Raw genomic sequence first — 27,178 nt, forward strand, 5'->3', positions numbered from 1 at the left:
TCTCGTCTGGCTGGGAACATGAACACGGTCTCGGAGCTAGGATCCATTTGGTTGGGTAATGTGCCTCCCTGGTAGGTTTTTATAAAAACCATTCTCAGGTCAGTCACGAAACGAAAGCATTTGGTGCTGGAGGTGGTGGGGTGGGTGTTTAGAAAAAAAATGCAAAGCCGAGAGCTGTTTCCATGATCATTTTTCATAATAGTTTCTGCTTCTTTTCAAGCCAAACCTGGTTTTAGTGCCTGCTTCTATTTCCTTTTCTCCCCTAGTCACTCTACGTATCAGCCCCCATCTGTTAAAATGATGTCTCCTGATTTGTCTTCAGTTTATTTCTCTGATTACTATACTTATTGCTTATGGCATTTAAACACGTTTAACAAGTCAGCTTGACTGAGGTGTCCTTTAGTTATAGAACATAACCCAGTTTAAATATTTATTTGAATTGTTGACTTCAAAAGACTGTTGGGTATTTTACATTAATTTTAAAAAGAGGATGTCTTATAGATGGCTAGTCTGTCAAATGATTGCTTTTATTATTTCTCAGGAGTGTTCATATTTCTTGTGATCACTAAAGATGTTTACTTACCCGAAGAATAACAGAAAAAAAGCCATAAACCCGAACCCTAAGGGGCAAACTGATGCTGAAGGCTTGCCACCTTACCAAGGCGTTTCTAGGCTCCATTTCGAACCACAGATTGCACAGTGTGTGTACATACGCTGTGGGTGTGTACATATGTATTCACGTACAGATGTATTAAATACAGCCAGCATGCTTGTTGGAGTAGTAGGTCAAAGCACCCTAAGAAACATTCTCCACCAAGGACAGGAATAATTTTGAGCACTGTGGGGAAATTCTGAGGAGGCCTAATTAAAATCATTGCATGAAGAGATACTGTTTATTCATATCAAATATTTATCATAGAATTTGACCTTTCTTTTTTAAAAAAAGGCACTGTAAATGTTTACTAATAAAACCTTCAGAATCCATGTCTTGCTCACCTGCAGTTGAGAAATAACAAAAATTCTAGGTGATATGCCTAAGGTTTGTGATGACACAATAGAGAAGAAATGATTCTGGGACTGATGATGCCCTTGAATTCCATGGAGGCCCTACCTGCCAGGTGGAGGTCTGAGCATCCTCGCGGATTCCTTTCCCCCTGCCTCTCCTTCCCAGCAGCCTCCAAGAAGGCCTGTTCAGGCAGCCTCAAGCTTCCGGTAGGGGGTGCTGTTGTCTAATATAAGGTCAATTCTTCTCAATACAATTTGGTTATCCTTCAGATCATTTCTAACCTTTGCCCTTTCCCAGGATTTAATCTGTTTAAATTGATATGGGTTATTTGCTCTTGAGTTTAATGTGAATTTAATCTTATGTTACTGTCTAATACATTACAGTGCTATTTTGGTTGCTGCCGCTGAACTGATTAGCATTAATTTTCCCCAGAATGTGTTCTGAATACCAGTTAGCCTGTTCAGGAAAATGAATGATAATTTTGTTTTAAAAACAGTGAAATATTTGATCACTTTATAAAAATGTATGGAAGGGAATTTTGAAATGATCAGTTCTGGAATCAAATGAAGACTCTCAGAGGACTTGAAATACTGGCCTTACTATACAAGTTCTGCCTTTAGAACTTTATTTTTCTACTGGTAGAGATGCATTGCATTTGCATTTTTGAGCCTGAGTAATTTTAATTCCATTTTTATTGTACAAACCCAAGAGGAACATTTACTTTGTTTTCATTGATTAGTTATACAATTATTCTTTTCAGATACTACAAGAACCATGAACCATAATATTATATTCCTTGCTAATACATTTGGCAAAAGTATTTACATGAAAACACAATACATAAATGTAATGACTTTCTCAAATGAGTACATTGTTGCCAATCACCTTTATTTTAATACAAGTAAAATTCATTAAATTTTTCTCAATTAGCAAAGCAACTTTTCCAAATGAACTAGTGAAGGAAAAACATTGCCTGTTTTATCCTAACCCAGATGATTGGCCTTTTATTACCAGATGCCTATTTAGGGAGGAGGGAAAAAAAAGGTTTTAATTTTAATACACTGGATGCAATGCTGACTTCTAGGAGATTAGGTATGCTTCTGATACACTTAGCTTCTTTTTGGTTAGTTTCAAAGTAAAAGTTAGATTCAAAAGCAAAAGCCTTTCAAGCAAAGATTCTACCTTCAAGACTCTCTCATGTTGAAAGAAGGAACTTGAAGGCCCAAATGAACAAATCCTTTGAATTGCAAAACTTAATTTAAACAAAAGAATATTGTATTTGTCCCCTTTCACTAAAATGCTTAAATCTCCCCATAAGTCTAATGACCAGATTAAGTCATTTGACACAGACAGTTGAGTTGAGCCTTGTATCTGTAAGTGCAAATATAGAGTCTTGGAAAAAGAATACAATTAACTTTGAATTCACATTTATATAGTATAGATTTCAGATTAATTTAACTGTCTCTAAAATAATTTTTTAATTTTAGTGTTGGCTATTCATTTTATGTGTCGAGTGAAAACATCTTTTTTTTTTTTTTTTCTTAAGAAAAATGACACTTGGGGCGCCTGGGTGGCTCAGTCGTTAAGCGTCTGCCTTCGGCTCAGGGTGTGATCCCTGCGTTCTGGGATCAAGCCCCACATCAGGCTCCTCTGCTGGGAGCCTCCCTCTTCCTCTCCCAGTCCCCCGCTTGTGTTCCCTCTCTCGCTGGCTGTCTCTCTCTCTGTCAAATAAATAAATAAAATCTTTAAAAAAAAAAAAAAGAAAAGAAAAATGACACTAGCTATGCACACACTGAACAACTCGGAGTATGGGATTTATAAAATCTGTTAGATAGTCCTAATAAAAATGCAAAGACTAAGAAGTTAACTATCCTATGTATTTATGGGGTTCCTGCTCTTAAAATACGTAGTATCATTGAATCTAATTCTTGGAATACCTGTTTAGCATGCTTCAGATGGATTGTAAAATGTTAGTCAAATAATATTTCTAAGGGTATAAGGTTAAGACTGAAAATTCCAATTTCTAATACTGTTCTTCTAGGATAAGGGACAACTAATATAGTCTCTGTCTTGTAAGGAGCTAGAGTAAGGTGTTAAAATTAAGTCTACATTAATCCTGAGGAAAGTTATCAAAATCTTTCTCTTTCCCTGATATTCCCAATAGCTCTTATGTTGACAGAGGGGTGAAGTCCTAAAAGAAAAAGAAAAAAAGAATCACAGCAATAATCAGGGGTATGTGATATTCTCTAATAAAAGGAACCAGGCTCCTTGGGGAAATGGCTGATTATAGGGCTGAGGGAGAAAGTATTCAAGATGAACTCAGGGGATCCTGTAATGCCAGAGAGTAGGGAAGTACTCAAAACACAAACAGGAAGTGAGGCATAACCAAGGGAAACAGGAGCCAACCTAGAAGAGCTACCAATGGACAAACCTGGAAAACTTGAGGCAACAAAATAAATAAGGCGGGATTAGATCATAATCCAAAGTATAAAATAAATACACAATTGAACAAACACAAATAAAAAAGGGAGAGGGGAATATTTCCAAATGGTTTATAGAGATACTCACCACCCATCTTCATCCTTCACCCCTGATGTGTGGGCTAAGCTTAGTGACTTGCTTCTGAAGAGTAGAGTGTGGGAAGAAGAAATACTAGCTTTACATGGATAAATGTGGCGAATGCTATCTGGCCTATCTCATCATGGTTAATAGCATCAGTGATGTCACACTGATAGCATGTATCCCAGATATGATGTGACAAAAATGACACTCACCTCCCTGGTTTTCCTCCCAAATACCCATAATCCCTAGTCTAACCATGATTATGAACATCAGAAACCCATTGTAGGGACATCCTACAAAATATTTTATCAGCATACTTCAAATTAACCAAAGTCATCAAAAACAAGAAAAGTCTGATAAATTGTCACAGACCAGAGGAGGCTAAAAAGACATGTATATAATGTGATATCCTGCAATATGATCCCAGAACAGGGAAAAATTAATGAAACAGAATAACTATGGCGTTTACTTAATAGTAAAGTACTGATGTTAATTCCCTAGTCATGACAAATGAGTCACTATATGATGTTAACAATAGGGGACACTGAATGAGGTGTTATCAGAGAACTCTCTACTATTTTTGCAACTTTTCTATATGTTAAAAGTATTCTAAAATTAAAAGGTTATTTAAAAAAACAAAAGGTATTTAAGATCCTACTTCTGTTACGTAGGTCTTGATAGGTTTGGGGGAAGCTGAGAGTGGGGAAACAGGAAAATGTGACAGAAGGACTAATCATTCCTTTAGACAGCATGTTTTAAATTTTCATACAGAAAAACTGACTTTTTTTTTTTAAGAAAAAGCACAAATAATATGTGAAAAATGCTCCCATCTCACACTCCAAATTTTTCACCCTTCTGGATATTAGGGCTCATAATGCAAATTGGGTTTGAAGAAGTCTTGTGTTTTGTATTAAGCTAATGGTTAACATGGCGGATGTGCGTGGCTGTGAATTACAGGTTAGAACTGTGATTCTGACATAACTAGAGGGCATTGGTATCTGATTGCTTTTATTCCGAGGACTCCATTTGCCTCTTGAATGTGTGAGATCCCCACTCCATTGGACTCCAAGTTTTTAAAATTGTCTACCCCCCCTTTTTGGGGGGTCTCCTCCAGTAGTTACTACGAAAAAGGATACATAGAAAACAAATTTTGGGGAACCTGAATCTCTGAACATGTCTCATTTAAGTGATATTTTGATTGAGCTTAGAATGCCAGAATGGAATTATTTTCCCTCAGAATTCTATAGGAAATACTCCATTTTCTTCTAGCTTCTTGTGGTCTCTAGAGAAGTCTTATCTGCTTCTCAATCTTGATTTTTTTTTTTCCCCTTTGGAAACACTGTGAATCTTCTAATTGTCCTCTGAGTTCTGAAGTCTCAAATTTAGGAGCCTATTAATTTACTGGACATTTTCAATGTGGAAATTCACATTCTTCATTTAATCTTGGGAAATTTTTATGAATGTTTTTGTCGGTGATTTCTACCTCATCTTCCCTGTCATCCTATTACTCAGGTATTGGCTCTCCTGTATTTCTCTTAAGCCTACTCCTATATTTTCTATTTGTATTTTAATCTGAGTTCTGGGAGAGTTTCTCAATTTCTCTTCTAATCCATTTATTGAATTTCTCATTTCTGTTATTATACTTTTAATTTCCAAGACTTTTTTTCTTTTACATTTTTCCGGATATTCCTTTGTAATAGAAAGGAATCCCGTTTCATGGATGCAATATCATCTTTTATTTCTCTGAAGATTTTAATGATAGCTTTTTTAGAAAGTTTTCATGTCCCTCTGTAGTCTTTGTTTCCTCCAAGTTGCAACTTACTTGTTTTTTTCGTTCAGTTCATTTTGGACTTTATCTTTTGTGTTGGAAGTCTCCCTCAGATATCTAAGAATCCCTAGCTGCTCGATAGTAATTAAGAATGGCTCACTTAAGAGCTCAGTGGAAGTTCTCTGGTTAGCTTGGGAGGCTTGATGACTACGGTCTCGCTGCAGAGTGACCAGGCTGTTCTGTTTACGAGAACTCCCAGCCAACATAAGTATTTCTCAGTCACTTTTCTTGGTAGGGTCAGATTTCCAAAGAAGAACCTTTATTACTCCTCCCTGAGTTTATAAAGCTGCCCATTTTCTGAAAGCCATGCTGGGAGGCATGCTGGTAGTAGTTTCAACATTTAGTATGTATACATATTTCACTTCATCCTCCTCTTTTCAATATAGGGTCAACATTAGTAACTGCTCCTAGGCTCCCCTCCCCCCAAGTCCAGAGGCTCTCTTTCTCCTAGCTCTGTAAGGGAATCAGGTACTGGTTTTCCACCAGGTAGAAGGAGGGATGGGATCTAGTTACATCCTTCTACCACTCTTCCTGTTTGCAGTTCATCTTCATACACATTTTCCTAAGTCTCTGAAGCCATCAATTCCTGAGGCTTTAGAAATTCACTGTGCAAAGCATGCTGGGGTTTTTGCTTTCTCACCATTGACTTAAGACTCAACTTTCTCTGGTTTACTAGGTGAGGTGCCTGTTGTTGGCTTTCCAGCTTCCAACATTGTCTTGCTATCATCTTTCCTATCGCCTTTGAGACTTTATAGCTCTTAAAAAAAAAAACCAACAAACAAAACCTCCTCAAAAACATCCTAATATGACACTTTCTATGACTTTTGGTAAGGGCATCAGAGGAAATATGTATGCTTAACCTGCCATCTTTAGATGGAAGTCCTACATTGAGCACCTACCCGGAACTTGCTACAGGACTTTAGCCTGTTGTTGCCCGGTGGGGATGAGCAGTCCAAGTTGAGCAGGGAATCCAGAAATCTGTATTTAATATGAAATATTGAAATATGATATTATAAATTAAGTACTAACATATTAATATGAAATGGCCCAATATAACATTTTTAAATATTAGCAAGTAGCTAAAAAAATTTTAAACACTGTACAAAGAAAACACAAAAAGTTTGTGAACCAAACTGAATTGTAGATTTCCAACCTATGCCACAGTTTGTTTATCCTGGATTCATTTTTCAAGATTATATGGGGTCGGTCATTCATAATTTTCATGGCAACTGTCACCCTAAATTTTGATGTTAATTTCTGGGGAACGGTAAGCTTGTTAATATGTGAAAAAAGGAGATTTGGATCTACTAAGAAGGGAGCCTAGAAATTCTGTATATTCTTTGCCATGGAGCAACCCTATTTTCTCATATAGAGTTGACCTAACTCCTCGAAACCAACCCGATTTTCTAAGATCCTTCTGATAAAATGGATCCTGTAACACTATCTAGCTGCGTAAAGGATGAAGGTCTTTATCTATTGACAGGAGAAAATTGACAAGATACATTGCTAGGTGAAAAAAGCAAGTTGGAGAAGAGTATGTCTAATATGATACTTTCTGTGGTAAAACAGAGAAAATACAGATGTATTTTTATAGTTGCCTGTACGTGCATGAAGAAAATCTGTAGAGCTACACATAAAATTAAGAATGACCATTGTTAACCTATGGGATGGGAATGGGCAGATGAGACAACCTGGAAAGGAGGCTTTTGCTTTGTGCCATTTTTTCAGGTATGATATCCCATTTTTGAAAAATTAATTTTTTAAAAGATTTTATTGATTTACTTGAGAGAGAGAGAAAGCAGGTGAGAGAGAGAGAGCGTGAACAGGGTGAGGGGCAGAGGGAGAAGCAGACTCCCTTCTGAGCAGGGAGCCCCATGCGGGGTTCCATCCCAGGATCCTGGGATCATGACCTGAGCCGAAAGTAGACGCTTAATCGACTGAGCCACCTGAAAAATTAAATTTAAAAACATATACTATTTTAATGAGAAATCTGTATCCATCTAACTTAAATTTGAAAAGGTCGTTTTGTTGGCTTACATACTGGAATTTCTGTCAACTCTCAGCTCCTGGGCGTTGGCTGCTCTCTCTTGCAGCAGATGACTGCCTCAAATGTTCAGTAAAAATGGCCATAAGATGCATGAGTCATAGGCTTATATTACTCTGATAGCTTCCCAGGAAGAGAAAACATCTTTTCTTCTCTGGCAGTAAAGGTCTAAGAACCCTGGGCCATCCTTCTTGATCCCTGAACCAATCACTGAGGTCAGGAGTTAACATACTGTACTACGATTGGCCATGCCTAGGTCACATGGGGTTGCCTTCACTTGGACCACAAAGAAAGGGGAAGACTATTCTCCCAAGCTAGGGGAGATGTGTAATGAACACATATCTTCTGTAGAGCCAAATGTGCTTAAAACCAGAACAAACCTAAAGCCTCAGACCTTTATATCTAGACTTGCTGCAGAACCCAGGGAACCATGATGCTAGGGACATGGAAAATGACCATCAACTATCCAAAAGTATGCTCTCCATTTATGTGGGCTGCAAAGTTGAAACTGGAATATGACATCTCTCTCTAAGACCCTACCTGAATGTACTATTGCAAATTGGGAAACACATTAAGCCCCTTCCCCTCACAAACTGTTTATTCCCTCCTGGTATAAATAGTTTTTGAGTCTAAACTTAAATGGTGAGACAAAGGAAAATGTCTGCCAAAAGAGGGAGCAATACAAGAAGCTCTGGTTTCAGAAATGCTGAGTTAATCTTCACAAAACTGCCAACTTTTTAGAAAATAAAAAACTAAGCTAAGCTCATTAAAATGTCATCTAACCTGGGTGTTTGCGTGGTGCAGTTGGTTAAGTGTACAACTCTTGATTTCAGCTCAGGTCATGCTCAGGGTCCTGGGATCAAGCCCTGCACTGGGCTCTGTTCTCAGTGGGGAGTCTGCTTGGGATTCTCTTTCTCCCTCTACTGCTCCCCCCCGCCCCGCACTCGTGCACGCTCCCTCTCTCTCAAATAAATAAATAAGTAAATCATCTAACCTGATGACTGAAGACAAAAGGGTGACGGGCAGTGAGTTACCTAATGCATGCATTTTGCAGCTTGTCCATTACCTTGGGAGCACCCATCCGCTTCAAGAAAGAATGCAGTTCCACTCGAAACCAGCTACACCCCCCTGCATTGTGAGAGGAAGCACGGTGAGCTAAACCACTTGAATCCCTGAAATATCAGCTTCCTTGTCTGTCAAATGGAGATGATGAGTCTGTTTTGTGAAACCGTGGAGAGTTATATAGTGTCTTATGGCTGTTATAACACATTACCACAGATTGAGTGGCTAAAAACAACACGGACTCATCATTTACAGTTCTGGTGGTCAGAAGTCCTGAATGGGTTGTCAGGACTGAACTCTTTCCAAGTCTCTGGAGGGATAATCCATTTTCTTGCCTTTTCCAGCCTGCAGAGGCTGCTCACATTCCTTAGCTCATGGCCACATTACTCCAACTTTTGCTTTTGTGGTCATATTTTCTTTTCTGACTCTGACTCTCTTTCCTTGTTCATAAAATGATCCTGGTGATTACATTGGCTCAATCCAGGTTAATTTTTCAATACCATGATCCTTAATTTAAACACACCTTCAAGGTCTCTTTCGCCATAGAAGGTAAGAGAGTTACAGGTTTCAGGGATTAGGACACAGGCATGTTTGGAGGCCGTTATTCTGCACTACAGGGGTATAAAACAAAATCATCTCTGTGAAGATTTTTAGTGTTGTGCTTGCCACATAAGAGTTACTTGACCAAATGCCAATTTGCAGATTTTAAGTTTTGACCATTCAGATATTTGACTATGCATCCAGTCCACCATTCACTTCTTACATATTCAATAATCTGGTGGGGGTGGGATACGTAATTCTATGTTCTCATGGATGCCAGCCTAACTTGTTTGTATTTATGAGCTCTGTGTACTGACATTAGAAGATACCTTCTGTTCAGAAGTAAAGGACAGTCCTTCAATGGAACTATTTTAAACAGCAAAATAGTTAATATGCAAGTTCTCTACAGTGACCCTTTAATGAAAGCCAAACAAAACACATAGGTTGTAGAGAATTTTCAGAGAATACTCTGTGTCCTAAAAAACGTTCCAGCTTGTAAAAGATAGTTAAAAGGTTGTTTCATCAAAATATACTGTAGGAGGTCAAGATTTGGCAATACAGATGTTTGTGCCTTAGCAGACCTCGTCATTTGTATTGCCAACAGGTTCCTAGGGCATCCCCACATCCCTCCTCTGGGGAGGGTCCTGCTGAACTTAGGCTGTATTCAGCACACCCCAGTGCCCTGAATCAGGGTGGTGGATCCTAAATTTTGATGTTTTTCTCATCGGCCATTGTACTCCAAGGACCTCAAAAGCCAAATAAGACTCCCTGTTACTTTGAAGATGTGCAGTGGCCTTTGAGAGCCTCCCAAAAAAGATGCATGAAGCTTTGTTAATACATCTAAAGAAAGGAAAAGATGAAGCCTTCATTAATTTTAGTGAAAAAAAGAAACACCCATGATACCCAGAGGGGTCAATCTTTGCAGTAACGAAGTTTATATTTGGTATGATGGGCCATCCCTAGTACGTGTTCCTTCTGGTTAATGATAGTCTTTGTTTGGTAGGCACTCTCCTAGGAGGGAATGCTAATGTAATACTCACTGAGTTTTCTGCTGCTGGCTGGGAATTATCAATAGGTCATAAATAAACTACCGCCACATAGGAAAGACAATAAGATTATATATACTCCTACTACCTCCAATTACAGTAAGAGCAACAATTATAAGGTTGTACTCCTACAGCCACCCTAGGGAGAAAATGAAAGGAAAATGTTCCATTAGCTTAATGAAGAGAGCTCAGCAGAGCTACAGTCAAATTTTCTCACTATTAGCACCTATGGTGTGCCCCAGCACACAAGGGAAGCTCGATACAGGGTAACAATTAAACTTTCTGACAATTAGCCCCTACAATGTACGTTCCCTGAACCCAAAGGAGACATTTCAAAGAATTACATTTACATGTTTCTCACCTCTTGACTATGAAATTTTAGTGAGTCATTTGCTTGTGGAAATGGAGTCGGGACTAAAAGTTTATCTACTGGCTGACGATAAGGTATCATTCCAGGCTTGCTGGAAAGTACACATAAACTGAATGGTACAGTTTGTAAAAGGGAGGGTTATAAAAGGTGGAAGCACAGAAATGGTCACACTGACCTAATGGACTGGATCAATGTTAGCAATCAGTGTTTAGAGTAACTTCACTCTTACCTGTCTTAGGAAGGAGACCAATTGTGGGGGTGGTGCTGAAAAGAGATGTGAGGTCTCTTATTCCAACTGCCAACGAATCAGGTTTGCTTCCTGGGAGGCCCTGTATAGAGAAGGGAGCTCCTGAGACTGGCTGCCCTGTGCCCAGATTCTGGTCCAGCACACCATCTCGCCAAACTTCCATTTCCCTCCTCTACAAAATGGAGGTACCAAACTTCCGTGGGTTATTGGGAGGATTAAAAGAGAAAATGCCCAAGGATTAATCAACAGTAAGTGCTTAACAATGTTGGTTATTATGATCTACATTCAGAATCAGCCTAGAACATTACGCATTTGTATGGCATAAGTAAATACCTGTGTATAATGAATACTCAAAATTTCCCTCTGGAGATCAAGATTTAAACTTTACTTGGGTGACAGAGAGTGAACAGTTCACTTTCTTTCTCTCAATTTAAGAAGGAAAAGATGTTTTTGCAATTTGGGGATGCAGGTATCTGAACCGCTTTACAAATCATCCATAAATATTTGGATAAATAGGGACAGATAACAGGTGCCCCACCACTCCCGTTATCCAGAGCACAAGAGGCTTTTGCTTGGTCCAACTTCTCCACCCCACGAAGTGGAATACTGACCTTGATCACACGAATGTACTGCCGTTGCTTCTTATTGCCACATGGAGTTGCTGTTGAAGAATGGTTGTCCACTGTCCAGCAGGCCCCACCTGTAGCACAAGGAAGTCTCTGGGCAGGACAAAGCAGTTCTTAGATGAAGGCCAACTCCTCTTCCCCGGAGCTAGCTTTGACCAAAGGTCTATTCCAGTGTAAGACTTTTCCTGTTTTATACCCCACGACTGCCAGGACACCCTTGGCATAACTCTGGATCAGAATGGGTTCAACACAGAAGCCTCTCTCACCACCCTTCCCTGGAGTTCACACCTCCAGGAACCAGGTAACTTCTCAGTTTAAATCCTATAATTACTGATAGAAAGCTGAACAGAAAAATGTCCAGTCAAATAGCGGACTATATCTTATTGAGAAACAGCATTCCCTGGGATAGGTTGTTTCAAGCATTATTATCCCTAGTGTCTGGATTTTGCTGGTGTTTCAGAAGGTAGTTTGCAATTGCAGTCAGAATTTAGGTGTTTTGTGAAATTACAGTTGTTTTACTTTTTTAAGGGAGGTTTTTATTAGTATTTATTTAGAGAGCATGGGGGGAGGGGCAGAGGGAGAGAGAATCTTAAGCAGCCTCCATGCTCAGTGTGGAGCCCAACGTGGGGCTTGATCTCCGCCCCCACCCCCCGACATCATGACCTGAGCTGAAATCTAGTGGGACCCTTAATTGACTGAGCCACCCAGACACTCCACCACAGCTGTTTTAAAATCATTTAGTGTCGATGAAGATACTGAGTTTGAAAAGTAAAAGCACTTCTCAATTATACCTTCGCCTGTCCTTGTGACGCTTGCTGCTTCGTGACAAGCAAGGTCACTTCCTGAATGGTGTAAAAGCTGTTTTTCATAGCACTTGCTTCTCTCTTCCTGATTACCAGAAGCTTCACTCTTGCCTCCTGCCACGTCTGCCTTCAGTTTCTATGACAATTGTGTATTATTCTGTTGTAAAAATTGTACCCCACTTCTGTCCCCCAGAACTCTTCATTCTTCTTCCCTCCCTTTTTTTTAACTCTAAAGAATTTATCACTACTGACATACTACATATTTTACTTATTGTTGTGATTTTGTTAACATTTGTTAAGTAGAGCCCCAGGGTATGGGATTGTGGGCCATGGTTCAACAAAAACCATAAGGGAAAGTGAAAGGGAAGAGAGAGAGAGAAACCCAATCAGAAAACTTCCATAAGGGAAAGATTTTTATAACTTCACAACTTGCTTTCCTAATCACGAGTCCTGTGATCACTGTCACCGCCATCACATTTTCCTATTATTAACGATTTGTCTCTTCTCTTTTCCCAAAATTATGTGCCTAGAAATGATAAAATTTGGTTTATGTAAAATTTATTTCATACGTACAACAGAAATATAGAAGGTGCTAGGGACCTTAGAGATCATCCAGTCATCTTGCCTTCTTCCCACATTTTTTGGTTGAAGAAACTGACAATAAGTGATATAGTCATGATTATACAGCCACCAGCACTGTCTTTTGTTTTAGTTTTGGGATAGAAAAATCTCGTGACTTTATAAAAAGATTTGAAAACGTGTCCTCATCAAGACAGAAGCGCCCATAAACTCATGATGCCCCGTTTGCAATCTTGAGGTAATGACATGGGCTAAGTCATTGTATCAGAGGGACCAAGTGAGTAAGAGGACCAGAGAGTGGTTGATGTGGTGATTTGAGAGGTAGTATGCAGGCCCTATAACTCAAGATACAGGACACTCTCAATGTCAGAAATTGCACCTTTGGTCTTTCGCTAAGCTTTATTCACTCTGCCATCCTATTTGAAAAGGCTTTATAGTGTTAATGGTAGGATATGATGCAGAACTAATCATGTTGTACAATGGCCCTGGGAAGCGGTGACACACAGTTATTAAATAACTGTTAATTTTACTAATTAACCCTTGGTTCTCCTCACTAAGTGAATACTGATGAACATGTTAAGATCGGTGCAGAACATCTCTGGATGTTTTCTTCAGTTGATGTACCTGGCACAAAACAAAGCCTGTTCTGTAGGCGGAGACGAAATGAAAGTGTGCTGTCATTTGTTGAAGGTAGGGTGGTCACCTCCTGCTCTAGGCATTGTCTATAGAGAAGCTTAAACACAATATTAAAACTGACCAAACACTGGGCTGCTTTTTATTGTCATGTGCCAACAATTCTAAACAAAGTTAGTGACAAAACAATCCTCTCCAAAACTGCCTCTTATTGGTCTAAATTCTAAATAATTACTGTGGTTGAGCTGAAATAAAATATATGTAAATTACAGATTAGCACATTTTGATAATCTGTCCTTTAATAAACAATGCATCTTGCATGTAAGTTAATTTGGAGAACTCCCAATTATACCATCAGCCCCCACACATGGACTTGGCTGCATCCATTTGACTGCCATAGCAATAGCAGTTGAAGATTGTTAAAGCCTTCCTTGAAGGCAATTTCTATCTCCAACTTCATGGTACTACATAATCCTGTGTTTAAACAGTATACTTGAAATTAATAATTCAGCGCAGTGATTTTAAAGATTAAGAAACAGAACTTGAGTCACTCCGATCCAGTCATTCTGGGAAGCTTTTTATTACAACAGTGAGACAACATACTAAATCTGAAGTGTGAACTTTCTGCTTGAGAAGTGTAAATCTTATCTCAAACATCAGATCTTTTACTAAATTTGAATAATACTTCTTTTTATTGTTAATCATTTGTTTTAAAGTAGAGAATAACTCAAGGAAATAGAACGCTACATAGTATGATTTAGTTGTCTAAATTGTACTTTTTGCAGACATTTTGATTTTATTAAAATTGTATCAGTTACCGTAATGCTATTACCCATTACTGTGACAGACCACTATGTAGGTATAAATTCGCCCTTTTAAAATGCATCAATGTGATTTATAAGTATTCGTATTTTTTATTTGTTCTGTAATAAATATTTCATTTTATTTCCCCCCCCCACTGGCATGATTATGCCAGTTAAAAAAAAAAAGAAAAACAAACTCCCCAAATATCCATATACATATGGCCAATAAAAGGCAATTTTTACGACCTGAACTCCTTTTCTGGACATCATTCTTATTCCTTTCATGATTATCACTGAAAATAATTTTGTCACATGGAGGCGATAGGTATTAAAAATAATCCACTCCAGGTGCCAAATACTTTAGTATGCCGCTAATATCTACACTGATTCTACACTGAAATCTTCAACTAGGATCCCTAGTAACTAGTTGCAGCTTTGCAAATAGGCTTTGCACTGTTTGATTTTTTCCAGTGATTACTAAGCCAATGAACCACACAAGTGCAATTTGAGTACCATTTTTAACTTCATCAGAAGAAAGGAGTTCTTATTGTTACAATTACTTTGTCTTTACTGGTTAAATTAACATTCAGCTATTGAGGCTGCTGTGCAATAGACGATATTATTTTACCTACTGTGTGTTCAAAGTAGTCTTGTCACAGTAACAGCATGCTAGCATGAAAAAAGCCTTATAACAAATAGGTAAATACATGTCTCTTGTGAATTAAAAGGGGGTAATTATGTCAGCCTTACTGTCTTCGTGGGTGAACAGCTAAAAAAAATTGAACTAAAGATGTCAGATAATATTTAACATTAAATACAGATAATCACAAGATTATTATAAGAATAAGAATGAGCTATAAAACATAATTTTTAGTTTCTCTTGGTAGAGTATTCAAATTAGAATATGAAAACACATGCGTAAGTACTCCATTATTTTCCCTTCATTTTAGGCAGTGCCAGCCTTATACACTACAGGTTCAATTGCTGCAATTTTCCTGTCAAAATAGATCTTTGCTATAAAGACCCCCAAATTATTATTTTTATTTAAAAAATTTATTTTTATGCTTTAATCAAACAAAACTCAAATAAATCCTGATACTGAAAATATTTTGGCTTCCTAGAAACATGTAAATGATGCTGTATGGGATGTGCTTATTACTGAGATGCATTGAGAAACAAATACCCAAACTTGCAACTTCAACGTAGTCTCTTTGGTTAACTAAACACTTATTCCACTGAGGCTGTCATCGTACCAAATCTTTCTGGAAATTCCTTTTTCTTTGTGGATGGCCTTCAAATCAAGTGGCATATTCTTCCAAATATTTGATCTCTTAAAAATTGAGTCCCATGACTATAAGGCAGTTGATTAAGCTAGATAAAGTGGGTTTTATTTAAAGAGAAGAGGCAATCATAAAGTTCCTTTTTCTTCTGTAGCTTCTAAATTAGCTTTGAAGGCTTTTGCAAAGAGAAGTCCCCTCGTTATTTTTCTAGCTATGATAGATTCACTAGAATCATCTCTAGAGGAGACTAATTTGAAAGACGATACGTATTTGAATACATAAGCTGGTAGAGTTAGTGAAGTGAGTCTCATTTAAAAAAAATAGTCAAACAGATTCTAATGGCTTTTGATGTAAAGCAATGATTGGTGGCATCAACTAAGTTCACTGTGTTTTAGCAAGAATGAACTGCTTAAAGTTTAGAAGTCACCAGGAACTGTCTGACATGACCAGTTTCAGGATCATATTAAATTCTCTCCAATCTTTTTCTCTTAAATTTTGCCTAGAACATTATCAGTGGTAGATTAATGACACTATTTTGCACATTTAACTATTCTCAACCTTATTCCAAAAATGATTTAAGGAAACCAACAATAAAGGATATAATGACAATAAAGATCAATTAATAAAGATCCATATAATAGGATAGGGTAGTACAATAAAATAAAAAATAGATACACTGAGGCAAAGAGAAAATAGAGAATAGTAAAAGGAACATAACACAAAGGTAATAACCAAAAATATATTTGAAAAGCTCTAGAAAAGGTCAAATAAAGGTCAACATTTCAGCTTTTAGCTTTTAGTTACCAAAGCAGAGAGGAGAATTATCTGTTACAAGAATGTATATGTGTGTAAGTTCATTTACTGTGTGCATAGAAGAAGAAGCAGTGAGGTTGGTTAGCTTAACTAGATGAAAATCTACATCTGACTTTGCCACTAACACAAACTTTTAACTTCTCTATGCTGCAGTAAATATGGGAATTCAACATGCTGTTTTTCCCTATTTTGCCAGCACATTACCAAAAAAAAAAATTGTGACCTACTTCCAGTTTGGAAGTCATGAAGAAAATAGAAACAGCTGACATTATTTGAGAGTGAGTCAGAAGGAATGAATGAGCATCACCTTTGTACTTTCTCTTTCTATGTGCTTTGCCGTTTAATTCATACACCAATCTTATGAGGTAAGACTCCTGGTTTACAAATGAGGACCCTGGGCCCAAGGTTGACTTACGCAGAGATGGCAACTGAAACGTGTCTGCCTAACCCAAAAGCCAGAGTATACTGTCCACAGACTACATTGCTTATTCGTCCCTCTGAGGACTTTACTGAAAAACTATCTTGAGTAGCATAATGAAGAGTTATTCCTATTTTATTTTTTAAAAGATTTTATTTATTTATTTGACAGAAAGAGAGAGAGCACAAGCAGGGGGAGTGGCAGGCAGAGGGAGAGGGAGAAGCAGGCTCTCTGCTGAGCAGGGAGGCTGGATGCGGGGCTCGATCCCAGGACCCTGGGATCATGACCTGAGCTGAAGGCAGACGCTTAACTGACTGAGCCACCCAGGTGCCCCAAAGGTTATTCCTATTTTAGATTCCCTAAGTGTCCAACTTTGATCTTCAAAATGCCCCCAAATAAATTTTGTGCGCTCACCTGCGTTTCCACCTTTCTGCTCACCATACACCATCTGAACTATTATTTACTCAATATCTTTCTTTGTATATGTTCATTTTCAATTTATTTTTTAAATTTAATTTTAATTCCAGTATAGTTAATACTGTTATATATTCACTTTTAATTTAAACTTAAGGAGGAAACGTTTTATAACTATTAAAAATATAAAACCAGTGTATTTGCTAGAAAGAAACATAGAGAAATACCTGTTTGTAGCTGTGGTTTCATGCAGCCCCTAGGAAGCTCTCAGGCGCCACCAACTGGGCATCCCTACAGAACCCTCCTATGCAGGACTAGGAAGTTAAGAAGGTCCTCACCTCCTTGGGTGTAGGGGAGTGGTCTTCAGTGGGAGTTCCCTGAGGGTCTCAGAGGCCTCAGTGTTATCCTGCCATTCACTTCTCCACTTTCAGACGTCAGAGAGGCGTGGCATTGGGTCGAGGCTCAGACCTGGGAAAAAGGAATATGCCCCCCTACTCAGAGCTCTGCAGCTGCGGCTCAGGCTATTTCCTTCAGTCAAGCTAATTGGGGCAAAAGGGTCAGTTAAACAAAACAAAACAAAACAAAATGTCCCTATTCTGTGGGGGAAAGAACAAATTATTTTCAACCCTTTTTAGCATTCTAAGATTTAAGTGCCCTTGTTCTGTAACTTCAGATTTCCAGGAAGCTCAATTTGACAACTCAAATAGTGCTTTATTATACCAATAAATCAATCAATTTGACATTAAAAAAATTATGTTGTCAACTAAATCAATATTTTTTCTGTTATTTATAGGAAAAAGTATTTTAAGAAAACCCCAGAGATAACAGCTAGTATTTGAAGCATTTCTTTATCTTTTAGATTATAAATTCTGGGAAAGCAAGCACTTAATCGTCACATTTTTTCCTATCGTCTAGTACAGTATGTCGTATAAATGTGTGTTTCAGAATATTCTGGATATATTCATTTCCTTACCAGACATCACACTCATGTTTAATCAATGGTTCATCTTATGAAGAAATGACTTTCACATATAACAGTTATGAATGGCAGAGATTACATCTTGGACGACATACAGAAAAGCCTTCTAGAATCAAGCTCTGTTAAAGGTTTGTGGGCTATTAGTGTATTTGTTCAATGTTCCTGTGGATGGATTTTATTTTCATTCAGTCTCACTTTTGACAGATGACTGTTTTTTCAAACCTTATAATATGAATTTTGAGAGAATGTCCTATGAATAATGACGAACTGTTAAACTTTAGTAAAGTTATAAAACACTTACACCCACATAAGTGATGAATCATTGAATTCTACTCCAGAACCCAATATTGCACTGTATATTAACTAACCAAAATTTAAATAAAACAATAAAATAAAAAAATAAAACACACCCACTCAATTCTATAGCCGTTTTATTAATTGCAAGGCCCCAGTCAAGCAGTGGAGTAGGCATACCTGCAATATAACATATACCCAGACATTCAAAACCCAAGCCAAAAAGGGATACCCACCTGGTTCAGTCAGTAGAACATGTGACTCTTTTCTTTTCTTTTTTTTTAAATGGTAGCATTAGGGTTTATTAAACTGTGCCTTAGCACAGGAGCTGGGGCTTATCAATGATGCTCTCGATATGTAAAGTCCGGACGTACTGCTAATTCTTCTTGAGCAATGACACCAGGAAACTGACAGCTAAGTGGATGTTGTACGCAAGCTCATCATCTTTCATCTTCACGTGGCCAACAGCCACTGCAAGACGCAGCACCTTCTTCATCTGGAATTTGATGATGGACTTTACTTCATCCACTTTGGCCACCATATTCTCATTGTGGGTCAGCGTGCAAGGGAACTTGCAAGCCTTATTCGGGCCTGGCCCAGGACTCGTGGGATCTGCATGATAAGACATTCTGAAGCCAAAAAGGCATCATACTTCTTGGCCAGCTTCTTGACTAATTTTTTATTCTTGTTAAGTTTCTTCAGCACCTCAATGTTCATGTGAGGAACATCCACCACCTTGGCCTTATCACAGTGCTGCTGGTGCCCCAAAACACATACAGACAGCTTGGGGTGGGGAGCGGACTGAAGCCTGATGGTGCCCGAGAAGCCTATGTCCTTCTGAGGTCTAAAGTTCTTCAGGCTGATCTGCAGCTCCACCGTCTGCAACAACTTCCAGCGCTTGCGCTGGTTCCCGTGCAGGAGTTCCCGCACTGCCTCCTACAGGGTGTCGGGGGAGACTCTGCTGCTTCAGTTCCTCCTGCCGCAGTAACCAGAAAAGAGCAGAACATGTGACTCTTGATCTTGAGGTTGTGAGCTCCAGCCCCATGTTGGGCGTAGAGCTTACTTAAAAAAAAAATAAAAACAAAACGAAAAAACCTCACCAAGGTCAAATGGACAACTCATATAATTTTGATAATCTGAAGATATAACTGTCTAATTATAGGCAGAGACAGTTACATGAAAAGGGCATTCTTAAACTTTTGATCTAGAAGGGAAAAAACATTGACTGAATACCTATGCGGAGAACTTGGTATCATTTAATACAATAACCCTATGAAGCTAGGAGGAAAAGGGAAGATCACAGAAGTTAAGTAATTTATCCAGGACCACCCAGCTGGTAAGTGGCAGGTTTCGAAATCAGCTGTGTATGACTTCAAAGATTGTATATTTCCTCTACACTATTCTGCCTTTGTGGTTAATGGATATGTTCAAAATAACCACTTGGAATTCCTGGATACTGGTGACTCTATTTTCATCAGTACGGGAATCACTGAAAGCTGTGGCTTTATGGGATGAGAGAAGTCATAGCATATCAGGTCATATTATATTGAACAAAATCAGGGTCAACTCTGGTGAATAGTGGGGAACTCACAAAGCCATTGTAGAATGAGTTCCAGAAAGGATTTCTAAAAAGGGAGTGCCAAGGGCTTTAAGGTTCACTGAAGCATAACTGCAAAGAATGTGTCCTATGATGGGCAGCAACTGCAGGCCTCAGCTGTTGCTGGTCTAACAGGCTGAGCAAAAGCACTGCACAGTATGCCTGAAGAAGTGTCACAAATGGTGACAATTTCTCTGAATAGTGCGACAGATGGCAATCACAGGGCAGAAATCACCTGTGCTGAATGTGGACTGAACCACTGTTTGCACAATCAACTTTTTATACACACATGCAAAACCATAATCACTCAAACATCATTGATTTGTTTTAGGTGGAAAGACACTCTGCTTTATTACGTATTTAACATTTTGCTACTTCACTGAATCAAGACTAAGCTGCTTTTGTGTTTCTGGTGGCACCGGGAATACAAAGATGGGAAGATAAATGTCATTGTCCTCAAGGAGTTCAAAATATTGGCATGGGAGGTAGGGGAAAGATTTGTAAACTAATAGGTGAGACCAGTGCTTAAGAGCTTATATTTCTCGTTTTGCTTATACACACATATATACATGCATGTATACATATTCAAGTGAAACAAGGCTAAGAATATATTTCAAAGGTAGAAGTTCTACAGTAGGTGAACTGGAGAAAATGTTAGCTTATCAAATATAACACATATTACCCTATCAAGTTATATAAATTCTTCACTTATATATTTTCTTTATAATCCTGTTTATACATCATTCTAGTTTATTCATTGATCATACAGAGGCAAATCTCATACTAGCACATGTGAATATGCATTCAAAATTACCAAGGAAGGAGAGACAGAGTGGAGGAATGTAGATTTAGTAGGCAGAAGTGCTTTTGTACTTGTATGCGAGGGTGGAAATTAAATAGAACAATAATTAATTTCCTTAGAAATTTATATTTATCTATCTATCCAAATCTCAAACATTTGGAACCAAAAAAATATTCCATGTATACACTTACTATGTTAGATGTCCAGGTTTCTGGAATTCTGTTTGTCAGACCTCACAGATACGATGTTGCTCTTGGGATGCCCTTCTGTCCTGTCTGCCTGGGGAATTGCAACCATCACTTCTTTGAACAATTTCTGTATTAGCAAACGTACAGAAGTAGTCTTCCATATTACAATGCTAATACATTGTGAGAGTCATAAGATGCCATTCAAAATCAGAGACTATTTTTTGTCTTTGTGTCTAGTTCTAGAGGAGCATATAAGAGTGTAATACAATAAAGTTTAACATTGAGTTTTTATTGACTAAATTAAGGTCACCATTTCAACTAGATTACTCAGCAGTTTTTAATTTCAAGGCATACCTTATGTTCAATTGTGTTTAGGTCTTTAATATTAAATAAAATGGCATGTTCTTTTAATTGAAAGAAATATATATTATCGGCATGAAGCCAGTGATATCCACATCAGTTAAAGTCCTCTTGCCACTATTAATTAAGCTATGCACATTACTACTTTCCCTGGTTACTTTCTTAGCAAAAGCAGAGCTGGAGGCTTGGCATTTGCTTTATTTAAAAAATTTTTTTTAAGATGATGGACAAAGTTCTTTAGGAAAATGTTATATACAATTCATTTTAAATATAAACTTCTATACAGTAACTCATGAATTTTAAGTAATTGTTATCAATTCTTTTTAGACTTTAAAGGAATAAACACATAATACTCAGTAAATATATGCTATAGAAGTGGTAAATAATAAAATATCTGGCTAAGGGGTTCTCAACAGCCTACAGCATGGGCTAATAATCTTTGCTAATTGTGATAGATAAATTTGGGGCTGAAATGTACAAGACTCACAACCTGTCCTGTTGGTGAATCTAAGAAAACAGTTCTTCAAAAATTGGTCAACGCATAAGAGACTGCAAAATACTGAATTGCATTCATAAACACTTATTAAGAGACCAAATAAAACATGGTACTTTAATCACCATTAAGTACGATACTTTTCTTACTCCTAAAATATAAAAGTGATTTAAATTGTTCATTTTAGACAGATGAAAGCTAAAATTCTTTCTGAACTTTTAATTATTAATTTCCCATTTCACCAGCACATATAATACTTCTTAAATTTTTAAATGTCAGACTGACAGGTTATCATTCACTATCTTGGCTATTCTCAAATTGGTTTTTATGAAGTAGTTCAAGACAACTGTAGCTCACACAAGTGCTCACACTTACCACGCTGTTTCACCGATGTACATACTATGTATTTTTACACACTCACTTCAGCAACTTCACAGCTGTTTTCCTGTTTTGTTTGATTGTTTTCAGCCCATTATTCCCTATGCATTGTTGTTTCTGGGAGGAAAATTGAGCATTTGGAAGTGGAAGGTCTATTCAAGCAACTGAGGTTTTTTTTTTTTTTATGGGATACATTTCTTAGATGAAAATCTTCAAAAGACAAAGTATTGAAGTCTGATGCTTAAACATTTTGAAGACAGTTCAGAAACACTTAAGTTAAATGTCAGCTATCATTCTAAAACGTACACATGACTTATTTTTATTATCACTCATGAACTATATATACCAGTCTGGAGAATAGCAGGTTGAAGATGCAACAAATATTCTTTGAACACTTCAATAAACACAATGTAAACATTCACTTTAATAATGTTGCCTTTGTTAATACAAAACTGAGTGCATTTTTTCCTTGCCTCTGGCTGAGCCCTGCCTAGCTGAGTAGCAACAGCAGAGTGCTGAAAGAATTTTTCAACAGCAATTTGCTTGTTCTAATTTACTTTTCAAGGTTGATGATCAGAATCATTATGTTGCTTGCAAAAAGATCTATTTCTATTAATCTGACCCAGTCATTCCCCTTGTTCTCATCACGTTTAGTTTCCCTGGCAGCTTTAAGTGAATCAAAAGTGCCACTGCCACTCCAGTTCTATAGTTTCTATACAAAAAAAAAACCTCCTATATCCTTTAGGAACAGAACTGTTGTACCTGCTGAGAAAGTATGGGTACACTGAAATGAGGGACTCAATGAAACCTCTGCTTTTTGCTCTTCAAATAGAAATGCTCTTTCTAGTTAGCAGATCTACACAATAACACAACAAACCATTATCTGTTTAATTCTTTCTTTAAAGAAATTCTAAGAAGCCTTGTTTTTAAACTTGAATGCAATCATCACTCACACAAGATCACTACATAGAACTTGTATGTAATTTTAAAATTTTACATGATGCATATTGAAAAAGGCTTTGTATCAAATGTGTAATACCCTAAAAATGTAATGGGAAACAATCAAGTTATTTTCTACATCTCCAATAAATTTCAAAATAGCTGAATGTTTTCCTGATCTCCTTTCTGTGAGAGAATGTGTATTAATTCCAATGTGTATAGTTCCAACATTAAAGAGTCCCAGCTAAGTGATTTGGAAAATCAATGGTAATATTCTTCACACTAAACACAACTATAAAACGGACAAAGGAACTCTTGCTTCAATCACTGACAAATTAACAAAGCTAACAATATAAATAAAATGGATCCCACTTAATGCAGGCTATGCTTCTAAAAGGGGGGAAAAATCATAGGGTTTAAATACAGTCATTAATTATCTCTTCATAGCCTGCAGAGGGCACTCAAGTCCTTTGAAAGAAAAAGTAAAAAATTTTAAGAGGAGTAATAATGATTTATTTTTCATTTTTATTATTAGTAGGATGTTAACGAAACAATATTGTTTTTACAGATACTATCATTTAAAAAGAAGACATTTAAAGGAAACATACAGTTTGACTTCAAATGTTTAATGGATTATTACGACATACAAATTTCAGCGTCTTAATGGAAAAAATAATTCAGCAGGTAGTTTCCATCCCAGGATACCTGTCAGTCCGTAAACGCTGTGCATCACACATTAGCACCACACTGCCGTCAATTACACAGATGAGTCAGGCCCTAGAGAAATCAATCTGGACCTCGGAGTAAACTAGTAATACAGATAAGGCATTGACTGCTCCAGGCTATACACAGATAATAATATTATCATCTCCATAAACAGTTCACGAAAAAAATTAGAAGATAGTTGAGGACTTCAGCTCCTAAGAGCTGTAACCATTTTTGAGAGTAATTGCATGAGTTCTCTGTTAATTTTCATTTTAATGAACCTCTCTATTACTATTAACAAACATGTTTGGAGAGAAGGTATTTGACTTTAAATATTCTTCCTTTGACATGATACACAAACATTTCATAGGGAAATCCACCAAGTCAGATACTCTAACATAGATATTACATAACTACACACACATAAGTGTATACATATGCTTCATACAGATTCTTTCTCTGATGGCATATTTCAAAATATATTGCAACATTTATTAACTAAATATTGCCTGCATAGAATAGTTAATTATTAAAAATACTAGCTTAGCAACACAGCCAGGCATCCTGCCCTTCTAACTTAAATCTTTCTCTGCTTCTCAATTTTGCTTTGGTATATGTGCTGCCCAAGCAAGCATATCAATTTTGCTTTGGTTAAGTAACTTGCTATCAGAAGATATTTAGGGGGCGCCTGGGTGGCTCAGTCGTTAAGCGTCTGCCTTCAGCTCAGGGCATGATCCTGGCAGTCTGGGATCGAGCCCCACATCAGGCTCCTCCGCTGGAAGCCTGCTTCTTCCTCTCCCACTCTCCCTGCTTGTGTTCCCTCTCTTGCTGCCTGTCTCTCTGTCAAATAAATAAATAAAATCTTAAAAAAAAAAAGATATTTAGAAACAGACTGGTTACTAAATTGAAACTAGAGAGACTGGTTTGGCATCAACATGAATTAGATGTGTACAAGTCATTGTTTCAATTTAGAAATTGGATCACAGAATGTTTGAGACAAAAAAATGTGTGGGAAAGTTACCTAACTATGTAATTTGTATTCTAAACTGCTACTAGAATAACGAACAATTATAAAGCATCTAAAAAAAATGCCTTGTCAGTAATAATAAAATTAATCAATAATAATTTAATATTTTAAAACTATTTTTGTTACAAATCATTATGTTCTTTTTCTAAGAGTCAATCTTGAAATATACTTAAGGAATAAATCTCCAAATTTGATATCTTGGAAGATGAATATTGACACTGATGTTGCTAATAGTTTTTTTAAAGTGAGTTTTTATGAAGCCTAGCATAAAACACATCTTAAAATTTTATTCTTAAAATATTATGCAAAATTCCATAAAGTATTTTAAAGTTTAAAGTTATAGAAGAAGAGGTATCCAATTAAATGCAAAAAAGGCAGAAGAAATAGTAAACGATACAGTGGAAAGTAGTTATTTTGATAATTTAAAGTAATTTGGATTATTTTTGTAATGGCATCATTTACTTTTATGGAAAAAACCCCCATCATTCTGAAAAAGAATGTGATTATTCTTATGATGGCAATATAACAATCCCTTTTTCCTCGAGGAAGGGCAAAGTTAACAAATAAAGCTTTGAAACCGCAAGTCTTAAGATGAATAATTGTGTATTACAATATGTTTTCCCCATTGGATTTCTTTACCACATAGCATGACATTTTTTAATGGGGGTGGGCGGGGAAAAACCATGCAGTTTAATAAAATAGGAGCGTTTTCTCAACCTAAGTTGTAGCCACTGCTTTGATTTTTGGTTTATCTCAGGGCCAATAAGTATACACTCTAGTACATGAAACAAAACTAGAAGATATACTTAGAATGTAGTCTTTGTTTCTTCTTTCTTCAAAGCCTGTTTCCTAAAATCATTGTTAGTCAAAGCAAAAAGAAATGTTTGTTCTATTACGTAAGAAATAAACTTCATTTGGTATTCAATTGACTTTCTAACTTAGCAGACAGGACTTTACATCTTCAAATACTGAAAATAAATTGCATTCTTGGCCCTTGCTTTAAAAGGTTAGAGAGAATAAACGCACGCCCTGGTAGTGTTCTAGTGATCTCCCTAATCTCAGTTGCACTTTGTCAGAACGAGGTAACTGGTAGTTAAGTGAAATACCCTAGATCAAAGGGGGATTAATCACCAACTGAATCCTTGCTGAATAAACCTGTCATTCAAGAAAATTATTTCCACTGAACTTAGCAGAGGATTGAAGGTATTTGCATAACAGGGACCAACGTACTTCAGCCAGGTTAAAAGGTTCAGAATTCATCCCATGTTTAGCTTTTTGCCTCCTTTTCCTTTCAGCAGCCGGGTACAATGGTTTCTAATCTGATAATACAGCTAACTATCTAAATGATGTCAGAACAGGAAAGTATTGCAAAGTTTGGATGAGGGATGGATCAATTTCACTTTCAGTAACTCCTAAATCTGATTTGTTGGAATTTAAGATGTAATCCTAAAAAAGTCCCTTAAACCTGAGGACTGTTTATTAACATCCCTTTCCTGACCTTTGTCTTAGAAACAACCATTCTGCTACGGCAGCAGTCCCCACAGAGGCTCTGGATGATAACTCGACCTACCTGCCTCTCAGGGGTGGTACAGGAGTCTATGAATGTCTCCAAAGCAGTATGAAATACTATAATAAAAAATAAAATATTAGTTGTTACTGTGTATAAAATTGTGCTCTGAGACCTTAAATCATACAATGTATAAAAACCACAATAATTTTAACTCCGAAATACTGAGTTGTTGTGAAAAAAATAAAGTTTATGAGACAGACTATTGTTTAATCAAAAAAGCCTTTTTACACAAATAATTCTCTTAAGAATTCCTGATAAGGCTATTGACTTCAAACCTGACATTCGAATAGATAATTTAAAAAGGAAAAATAGAAAGTGCCCACCACTGTAAGGGTATTACCTTACACTGTAAGAGCATTGCTGGCTTTAAAAAGTTTAAAAAATACTGTTCAGTAAAAAATGAAGAAGGGTTTTACGAAAATCAAGAACCACTTTTTTTAGAGTACATTTTCAGAAATTTAACACTTTTTGTACCTTTTGGGTCTACTGAAGAATAATTACCCTTATGATAGACATCAGATTTCATAATCATATTTTGGCACTAAAAGGGAATTTAGCCAATTTTGCATCTAGAGTATGTCTGACACCATCCAAATCTTCAACTGGAAGTAGATGTTCATATTCACCACAAATGCAAAGCATCTTTCAAGTTAAAAAATGCAAAGAGTAGTTATCAAAGAAAATGAATAAAATCCATAGTGAGATAATTTTTTAGAAAATGATTGAAGTTTTAACCCAAGAAAGGACTCTTAGAGTGTCTTATAGCTTAGAA

General features: G+C 37.0%; 1 protein-coding gene and 1 pseudogene across 2 annotated transcripts in view; both read right to left on the reverse strand.

The window, feature by feature from the left end:
* Window positions 1-1,680: 1,680 nt before the first annotated feature.
* LOC123800605 (large ribosomal subunit protein uL1 pseudogene) lies at window positions 1,681-23,841 on the reverse strand (annotated as a pseudogene). Its single transcript, XR_015721705.1, has 5 exons — window positions 23,810-23,841; window positions 18,584-19,308; window positions 17,413-17,542; window positions 11,317-11,424; window positions 1,681-10,787 (listed from the first exon to the last, which is right to left on the reverse strand). The product of XR_015721705.1 is annotated as a large ribosomal subunit protein uL1 pseudogene (transcript).
* Window positions 1,681-27,178, reverse strand: part of AP5M1 (adaptor related protein complex 5 subunit mu 1) — a 45,125-nt gene continuing 19,627 nt past the window's right edge. Inside the window, exons 9-13 of the transcript XR_015721752.1 lie at window positions 20,938-26,462; window positions 18,584-19,323; window positions 17,413-17,542; window positions 11,317-11,424; window positions 1,681-10,787 (exon numbers count right to left, since the gene is read on the reverse strand). The gene's annotated coding sequence lies outside the window, so the exon portion shown is untranslated. The remainder of the gene's footprint in view (window positions 10,788-11,316; window positions 11,425-17,412; window positions 17,543-18,583; window positions 19,324-20,937; window positions 26,463-27,178) is intronic.

The sequence above is a fragment of the Ursus americanus genome, chromosome 26, assembly GCF_024610735.1.
Source record: "Ursus americanus isolate L20-20 chromosome 26, mUrsAme1.1.p, whole genome shotgun sequence".
In the NCBI taxonomy this organism is placed as follows: domain Eukaryota; kingdom Metazoa; phylum Chordata; class Mammalia; order Carnivora; family Ursidae; genus Ursus; species Ursus americanus.